The sequence below is a fragment of the Dendrobates tinctorius genome, unplaced genomic scaffold (genome assembly GCF_039654945.1).
Source record: "Dendrobates tinctorius isolate UK_male_01 unplaced genomic scaffold, ASM3965494v1 ptg000083l, whole genome shotgun sequence".
Lineage (NCBI taxonomy): Eukaryota > Metazoa > Chordata > Amphibia > Anura > Dendrobatidae > Dendrobates > Dendrobates tinctorius.
The window spans coordinates 18413827-18424120 of NW_027361751.1; positions in this window are offsets into that span (position 1 = coordinate 18413827).

A 10294-nucleotide genomic window follows, 5' to 3' on the forward strand; every position below is an offset into this window, starting at 1 on the left:
GATTGTTATGTTCCCATCATTCTTTCTCAGACGGTGGAAAGAGGCAGGGAAACAAGTGTCGAGCGACTTCAATATTGTCAATCACTCGTTTAGCGGCCTGAACTCAGCGCATGTAAATGCAACAAAAATGATTCTGTGTGACGTGCAATATGTTAGCATTTGTGGCCCCATTTTAAACTTTTGCCTAAGGCCCCACTTTGCCTAAAACCGGCCCTGTATATGGGTCAGTGTTGCCATCATACTATATATACAGGGCACTGAGGCCATCATACTATACTGTATATATGGGGCAGTGGTGCCATCATACTATATATATATTCATACTATACTGTATATATGGGGCAGTGGTGCCATCATAATATATATATATATATATGGGGCAATGAGTCTGTCATACTATATATAGGGGTAGTTTTTCCATCATATTATGTATATGGGACAGTGAGGCCATCGTGCTATATTTAGGGGCAGTGGTACCATTATACTATATGCACGGGGTAGTGGGGCTATCATACTATATATGTGGGGCAGTGGGAACATCATATTATATATATGGAACATTTGAAACCACCAAAAGATGAAGAATGTTTTACTGTATATACTCATGTATAAGCCAATCCGTGTATAAGCCGACCCCCCTAATTTTGCCACAAAAAACTGGGAAAACTTATTGACTCGCGTATAAGCCTAGGGTGGAAAATGCAGCAGCTACTGGTACATTTCAAAAATAAAAATAGATACCAATAAAAGTAAAATTAATTGAGACATCAGTAGGTTAAATGTTTTTGAATATCCATATTGAATCAGGAGCCCCATATAATGCTCCATACAGTTCATGATGGGCCCCATAAGATGCTCCATATAAAATACACCCCATATAATACTGCACAAAGGTTAAAATGGCCCCATAAGATGCTCCATAGAATAATATGCCCCATATAGTGCTCCATAGATTATGCCCCATAAGATGCTCCATAGATTATGCCCCCATAAGATGCTCCATTAGATGCTCCATAGATTATGCCCCCATAAGATGCTCCATTAGATGCTCCATAGATTATGCCCCATATGATGCTCCATAGATTATGCCCCCATATGCTGCTCCATAGAATATGCCCCAATATGCTGCCCCATATGCTGCTCCATAGAATATGCCCCCATATGCTGCTCCATAGATTATGCCCCATATGCTACCCCATAGAATATGCCCCCATATGCTGCTCCATAGAATATGCCCCCATATGCTGCTCCATAGATTAAGCCCCCATATGCTGCCCCATAGAATAAGCCCCCATATGCTGCTCCATAGAATATGCCCCCATATGCTTCCCCATAGAATATGCCCCCATATGCTGCCCCATAGAATATGCCCCCATATATTATACCCACATATGCTGCTGCTGCAAAAAGCCATACTCACCTCTCCTGCTCAGGACCCAGCACCTGAGATATTCACCTGTCCCCCGGTCCATCGCTGCTCACCACTGTCTGCGCATCCTCTGTCAGTGACTGTTCAGCCAGCAGAGGGCGCAGCGTGCACTAACCACATCACCGCGCCCTCTGCTGGCTAAACGTCACGGACACAGGAAGCAGCAGACAGCGTGAACAGCGATGGACCAGGGGACAGGTGAATATCAATATACTCACCCATTCTGGCACGGTCTCTGCAGCATCGCTTCTCCCACTGTCTCCCTGCCTTCAGCGGTCACGTGATACCACTCATTACACTCATGAATATGCGTATATTCATGAGTTTAATGAGCAGTACCACGTGATCGCTGAAGGCAGGAAGGGAGACCTGGAGAAACTGGGGGGCTGCAGAGACCGCGCCGGGGGGGTCAGTATGATCTCTCACACCCCCGCTCCCCCTCCCCCGCTGACCCCCCAGGTATATGACTTGTGTATAAGATGAGAGGGGGACTTTCAGCCCCCAAAAATGGGCTGAAAATCTCATCTTATACACGAGTATATATGGGTAATTGGTCTATGGTTACTCCATCTTTTGGTGATGTCACAAGTTTTCAATATGTACTGTATAGAATACTTGACTGCTTTATTCTTTTTCTATCTAACTGAAGGGAGGACACCTTAAAATGTTATGGGTATGTTCTCATCCTGGTGATATAACCTGTGCTGTATTAATTTTGTTATGGCCTATATACAGTATATGGAGCAGTGGGGCCATCGTACTATTTATACTCATGGCCGAAAATGTTGGCACCCATGAAATTGATCCAGAAAATTAAGCATTTCTCCCAGAAAATTCTTACAATCACACATGTTCATTTCCTTTGTGTGTATTGAAACAACATAAAAAGAGAAAAATGTATGAAAAGTTACAGCGTAGGACAGTCCGGGTGGTGGATAAGCAGCCCCAATCAAGTTCCAAACAAATTCAAGCTGTCTTGCAGGCTCAGGGTGCAACAGTGTCAGCTCGAACTGTCTGTCAACATTTGAATGATATTAAACGCTATGGCAGGAGACCATTGCTGTCACAGAGACATAAAGCTAGACTGTAATTTGCCAAAATGTACATGAGTAAGCCAAAATCCTTCTGGGAAAGTGTCTTGTGGACAGATGAGACCAAGAGAGAGTAAAGTAAAGCACATAACTTGAGTGTTTACAGAAAACGGAATGAGGCCTACAAAGAAAAGAGCACCTATAGTCAAAAATAGTGGAGGTTCAAAGATGTTTAGGGGTTGTTTTGCTGCCTCTGGCTATAAGTACCTTGACTGTGTGCAAGCCATCAAGAAAAATTAAGATTACCAAAGGATTTTGGGTTGCAGTGTAGTGCCCAGTTTCAGAAAGCTAGATTTGCGTGACTCCTAGGTCATAGGTCAGGAAAATGACCCCAAACATACTTCAAGAAGCACTTGCAAATGGATGGAACCAAAGCGCTGGAGAGATCTGAAGTGGCCAGCAATAAGTCCGGATATAAATCCCATTAATCACCTGTGGCGAGTTCTCAAAATTGCTGTTGGGAGAAGGCGCCCTTCAAATATGAGTAGTTTGTAAAAGAAGAGTGGGCCAAATTTCAGTTGAGAGGTGTAAGAAGATTTTTGATTATAGGAAATGATTTATTGCAGTTATTTATTGCAAAGGTTGTGCAACCAAATATTACGACGAGGGTGCCAACAATTTTGTCTGGCCAATTTTTGTGGTTTTGTGTGAAATTGTGTCCAATTTGCCTTTTTTTTTGTGCTATTTCAATATGCACAAAGGAAATAAACACGAGTTAAACAAAACACATAATTGCAATCATTTTCAAGGGTGGCGACACTTTCAGACATGACTGTATGTAGCTTTTTTTTTACAAAACCCCCAAATGGTGTATATAACCCCAAATTCTAAATAGTAAATGGTGTAAATTGCTGCATTACACGGTTATTCCAATCTTTATAAAAGGGTATTGTTGGATAGTGCTAGAAAAAAAACAATTTTGCAATTTACTACTAATAAAATTTGTAGCTGTTCTTGAGAAATTAACACTTTTCTTTTGTTTACAGCTTGCTGCCTGCTAAACAGCAGAAAATGCTTACTGTGTTGTTGAGGTTTTCAAGCTGGCTACAATCGTAGCATGAGAAGCGCTGCCTGCAACCAGCGGTAACCTAAATGACGGCACTACCAGTCAGAAAATTCATAGAATCATAGACTCGTAGAGTTGTAAGGGACCTCCTGGGCCATCTGGTCCAACCCCCTGCTCAAAGCAGGATTCGCTAAATCATCCCAGTCAGATGTCTGTCCAGCCTCTGAAGACTTCCATTGAAGGAGAACTCACCACTTCTCGTGGCAGCCTGTTCCACTCATTGATCACTCTGTCAAAAAGTTTTTTCTAATATCTAAGCTGTGTCTCCTCCCATTCAGTTTCATCCCATTGCTTCAAGTCTTTCCTTGTGCAAATGAGAATAAAGTTGATCCTTCTACAATGTGACAGCCCTTTAGATATTTGTAGACAGCTATTAAGTCTCCTCTCAGTCTTCTCTTTTGCAAACTAAACAATCCCAAATCCTGCAACCTTTCCTCATAAGACAGGGTTTGCAGACCGGTCACCATTCTGGTCACTCTTTTCTGAACTTGCTCCAGTTTGTTGATGTCTTTTTTAAAATGTGGTGCCCAAAACTGGACACAATATTCCAGATGAGGTCTGACCAAAGAGGAGTAGAGGGAAATAATGACTTCACGTGATCTAGACTGTATGCTTCTGTTAATACATCCTAGAATTGCATTTGCCTTTTTTGCTGCTGCATCACACTGTTGACTCATATTCAGTCTGTGATCTATTAGTATACCCAAGTCTTTTTCACATGTGCTGTCACTTAGCCCTATTTCTCCCATTCTGTATATGCTTTTTTCATTTTTATTGCCCAGATGTAGTACTTTGCATTACTCCCTGTTAAAAACCATTCTGTTAGTTGCTGCCCACTTCTCCAGTTTATTTATATCTTTTTGAATCCTCTCTCTCTCTTCTCTAGTATTAGCTATCCCTCCTAGCTTTGTGTCATCAGCAAATTTAATCAGTTTACCCTCAATTCCTTCATCTAAATCGTTGATAAAGATGTTGAACAATACAGGGCCCAGGACAGAGCCCTGTGGTACCCCACTTGAGACATTCTTCCAACTGGATGTGCAGCCATTTACGACCACTCTTTGGGTCCGATCACTAAGCCAGTTATGAATCCACCTAACAGTTGCCTTGTCCATTCCATACTTAGTCATTTTTTCAATAAGGATTGTATGAGATACTTTGTCAAATGCTTTGCTGAAGTCAAGATATACTATATCTACAGCATTTCCTTGATCCACCCAATCAGTGATTCCGTCATAGAAGGAAATTAAGTTAGTCTGACATGACTTATTAGTTACAAACCCATGCTGACTCTGTTTAATCACTTCATTCTTATCCAGGTACTGACATACATGTTGTTTAATAATTTTTCAAAGATCTTTCCTGGTATAGAAGTCAGACTCACCGGCCTATAGTTGCCTGGGTCCACCTTCTTCCCCTTTTTGAAGATAGGAACAACATTTGCTCTTCTCCAGTCTTCTGGCACTTCTCCTGTTCTCCAAGAATTTTCAAAGATTATGGAGAGGGGTTCAAAAATTTCTTCTGCTATCTCCTTCAGTACTCTGGGGTGTAATTCATCTGGACCTGGAGACTTGAATTCATTTAGGTTAGCTAAGTGTTTCCTCACTATCTTTCTGTTTATAGATATCCTGGATTCTTCTGTTCCCTTAATAGGACAGTGAAGAACAGTTGATGTTACATTTCCTTTCTGAGAGAAAACAGATGCAAAATAGGAATTTAAAAGTTCAGCCTTCTCAACAAAAAGTTCAGCCTTCTCAACATGATAATTTACACCACAATTTTACAGTGCAGAAAATAGGAGTACATTTGTTGTTGTAGCAGCTGGAAAATGTGCCAATTTCATTAAAAAGCACACACCTCCAGCACACTCTTTATGAAGACTGGTGTGCAAAACAACAATTTTGACAAATTGTAGACTGAATTTGCACTGTAAAAGGTATTTTGCTGATGTCCTAATCTGATTATAGGATGAGACAGCAGCACTTACAGAGACCCTTCTTGGCTCTGACTGCATTTTCAGACAAGGCAAGACAATCAATGTCAGAAGGTCATTAACCCTTTAGGCTAGCAGATGCTTTGTAGGGAAAGCAAACTATCATTAGAAAAGCAGCACGTTTGGCATAAATACATGTAATTCATAGTGGTGTAGCAGCGCAAGTCTCAGTTTAGTACATAGATATGGTATCAGAACCAAGATCTGTCGGGCTGTGACAGGAGACCTGAGGCAGCTGGTTGTGGTGCACCTGGAAGCAGAATCCTAGCCACGCCAGACGAATCCCGGAATTCAGACGACGCTGGTCAAGGCCTGAAGACCCGATCTACGCCAGGCAAGTTCTGGAGTCCAGACTACACCAGTTCAGGCCCGAAAAACAGACCGGCGCCGGTCAAGACCTAGAGCCCAGACGACGCCAGTCAAGAGCCGAGACCCAGATAGATCTGCTGTTGATCAAGCACCGAAGATCCGTAAGGAGGCTCCACTAGTGGTGGAAAACTCAAGTGGTGAACGGAAGGCGCAAGTGAGCCTGGCCATTACTTCTGACACTGACGTACAGTACAGTGGTCAGTTGGGGGTGGTGCAACGGACAGGGTGGGGACCCCCCAGAGTGTGAAAGGCACAGAGATCATGGATAGACTTTATCAAAAGGACTTTTGGTCTAGCGAAAATAACCGGAGACACCCATAGTTCCTACTGTATAAAGGGGATCATTATAGTGGTAACCTTATTACTGTGGGCATTACTCTCATAAGAAATGTGATGTATTTAACGTATTGAAATCCCACTGGAAGAGTTATAGGACGTTGATAACAATTGTGATTTTATCATATGTTGAATATTGTACTCTGTAATTACCCTGTTATTCCTGAACTATTCTTTGTGCAAATCACTCCCTTTTCTATATTCATACCCGGAAGAAATAGTTAAATGTGTTGCCCCAGCCGGTCCGTTGCATTAATGACACTGTGTCACAGCGGTTCCGAGTGCTGGTCGAGCCCCACCAGGGCGTGCGCCAGTCTTTCTCAATTGGGTTAATAAAAATAATTAAAAGGTTTGTGACGCCAGTTGGGATGTTTGGCCTGGTATGGCCGGGCACTGAGGAGGGTCCATGGGAGCTTTGTGGTGCCAGATGATTAACCCCTTCCCAACTAGGGCTGGCTACCAGGGGAGTCGGAGCAGAAATGGTGCAGCAGAGAATAATCAGCATTAGACAGGGCAATGATCACTTGTTATCTTTTACTGAAGTTCTGCAAACAGTTCCAGAAGCTTCCATATTATTCACATATAGGGTTTTGGTCAGGCATGCATGGTGAGATTTCAGTTTCTCTGCTGTGACATGGAGTAGCCTTCCTACTGCAAATTATACCTCTAGTAAATGGTTCCTTGGACACCCAGGGGTCTAAGGTAAACAGTTACTGGATCTGTAATCCCTTCCAGCGAACAGGCAGCTCGAATCCTGTGGAAAATACTTTGTCTTGCAGCAGTGTTCCTGATTCTATGCGCTGCTGAGCTCCTGGGTTATATGAAAACCGAGCAGTCTTTCAGTTTAGCACGGACTCTGGACGTCTCTGTGCTCTAGGGGCTGATACTCTGCTTCTTGCAGCTTGTCCTGTCAGAGAGAGCACTCTCCTCTGCCTGCAGAACTCCATGTTCCTACCTTTTTACTGCTTTGCACATTGCAACCTCTCAGAAGCACCTCCTCCCCCCTGAGGGATTGTGCACACTTCCTGGTTCAGGCAAAAGTGCACAATCTTCCAGTAAGGGAGCGGGTAAAATGTGTGGATGCAGTTTTTCCCAGTAGAGAAACCAGCCCCCACCATAGCTGGCAATACATACACTGCTGAAAAAAATAAAGGGAACACTAAAATACCACATCCTAGACATCACTGAATGAAATATTCCATCTGCAAGGAGTTTGTATGTTCTCCTCGTGTTTGCGTGGGTTTCCTCCGGGTACTCCGGTTTCCTCCCACATTCCAAAGACATACTGATAGGGAATTTAGATTGTGAGCCCCATTGGGGACAGTGATGATAATGTGTGCAAAACTGTAAAGCGCTGCGGAATATGTTAGCGCTATATAAAAATAAAGATTTATTTTATTTATTTTATTTAAATATTCCAGTTGCAAATCTTTATTCATTACACAGTGGAATGCGTTGAGAATAATAAATCATAAAAATGATCAATGTAAATCCAAATTAATATCCCATGAAGGTCTGGATTTGGAAGGATACTCAAAATCAAAGTGGAAAATCAAATTACAGATTGATGCAACTTCAGTGGAAATGCCTCAAGACAAGGAAATGCTGCTCAGTATTGTGTGGCCTCCACGTGCCTGTATGACCTTCCCAGTGTACAACGACTGGGCATGCTCCTGATGAGGCGGCGGATGGTCTCCTTGGGGATCACCTCCCAGACCTTGACTAAAGCATCCGCCAACTCCTGGACAGTCTGGTGCAACGTGACGTTGGTGGATGGAGCGAGACATGATGTCCCAGATGTGCTCAATCGGATTCAGGTCTGGGGAAAGGGCGGACCAGTCCATAGCTTCAATGCCTTTATCTTGCAGGATCTGCTGACACACTCAAGCCACATGAGATCTGGCATCGTCCTACATTAGGAGGAACCTAGGGCCAACCGCACCAGCATATGGTCTCACAAGGGGTCTGAGGATCTCATTTCGGAACCTATGGCAGTCAGGCTACCTCTTGCGAGCACAAGGAGGGCTGTGCGGCCCTCCAAAGAAATGCCACCCCACACCATTACTGACCCACTGCCAAACCGGTCATGCTGAAGGATGTTGCAGGCAGCAGATCGCTCTCCACGGCGTCTCCAGACTCTGTCACGTCTGTCATATGTGCTCAGTGTGAACCTGCTTTCATCTGAAAAGAGCACAGGGCACCAGAGGTGAATTTGCCAATCCTGGTGTCCTGTGGCAAATGCCAAGCGTCCTGCACGGTGTTCGGCTGTGAGCACAACCCTCATCTGTGGACGTCCGGCACTCAGACCATCCTCATGGAGTCGGGTTCTAAACGTTTATGCAGACACATGCACATTTGTGGCCTGCTGGAGGACATTTTGCAGGGCTCTGGCAGTGCTCCTCCTATTCTTCCTTGCACAAAAAATGAGGTAGCGGTCCTGCTGCTGGGTTGTTGCCCTCCTACAGCCCCCTCCATGTCTCCTGGTGTACTGGCCTGTCTCCTCGTAGCGCCTCCAGCCTCTCGACACTATGCTGTGACAGACACAGCAAACCTTCTTGCCACAGCTCGCATTGATGTGCCATCCTGGATGAGCTGCAGTACCTGAGCCACTTGTGTGGGTTGTAGAGTCCGTCTCATACTACCACGAGTGTGAAAGCACAACCAACATTCAAAAGTGACCATAACATCATCCAGAAAGCATTGGTACTTGTCATGATACCAGTGCTGGGTGACCGGCACTGCTGGGGTTAATGTTCTGTCCTCAGTGCAGACTCTCACCTGCACACCTGGGACCTATTATGGTGGCCTCTCATTGGTTCTGGGGAGGCTTCTTATAGCCTCAGGAAGCTCCCATCCCCCGTCAGTTATACTTTCGCCCTTGGCATTGTGTGGTGACCCCTGAGTGTGTTAGTGCTGTGTTCTGGTTGCATGATTCTCTGTGTATGACTCGGGTCTGTTCTCTGGATTCTGCTTTGGATTCTGCCTGGTACCTTCTACGTCTGTTTGGTTTTGATCTCTGCTTGGCTCTGACTATCCGTTCTGTCTCATCCCTGGTACTTTACTGAGATCTTGTGTATGACCTTTGGCTTTGTCTGACCTCCCGTCTGTTTATCCCTCCTGTACCTCGCTTGCCTGTATTGTGCATGACCCCCGCTGTTATGAGTCACCGAAGGAGGAAAAAACAAAAATACAAGCTAAGTCCAGAAAACCGGAGAGGTTGGTAGCTATCGGATTGCAGACCCCTGATCCTATCCACAACAACTAACAGTAGCTGTGGGGGGTTCCTACGATGCCCTAGACCCCTCGATCACAGCCGGAGAACTAAATAGGCCTAAAGAAAGAAAAGGGAAATCTAAACTGCCCCAGAGCAGACCCCAAAGCAATAGACAGCCCCCAACAAATAATGACGGTGAAGCAAGATGAAAACACTAACACAGATAGAAAGATAGGTTGAGCAAATGATGGGGCCCAAGCTAACTAAAAAGGACAGGATAGAAAAGCTGCTGTCTGCAATCCGTAAAAAACCCTACCAAAAAATGTCCCAACCGACTAATAGGAAAAACAGGCCCTGAAGTCGCTAGGACTTCAAAAAGACTATATCAGCACTCAGGTAAATTCTGAAGACAGAGCAAAGAGACAAACTGATCATATACAAAAATGGAACTCAGCACACCTCCGACCGGGGATGGCTGAACTCCAAAAAACAAGGTAAACAAAACAAAACTAATAAGTTCAATAGCAGAGCAAAAACTTATCTTTGGGAAGCAGGAATCAGACTGGTCTCCAAGAATCCAGCAGAGAAATCACCAGCGACTCAGAAGGGCGTCGGCTGCCTTATATCCAGTCAGACTTTCCTGTTACCCAGTCATCAACTACCAGATCAGTTGTTTGGTAATCAGCCTCACTACCTTCCTTCACCAGAAGAGGGAGTTCATCAGACATCGACGGTGAAAATGAACTCGCAACACACCGCTTTGCCCGACTTTGAGTTTTCTACCTTCTTTGAAAGC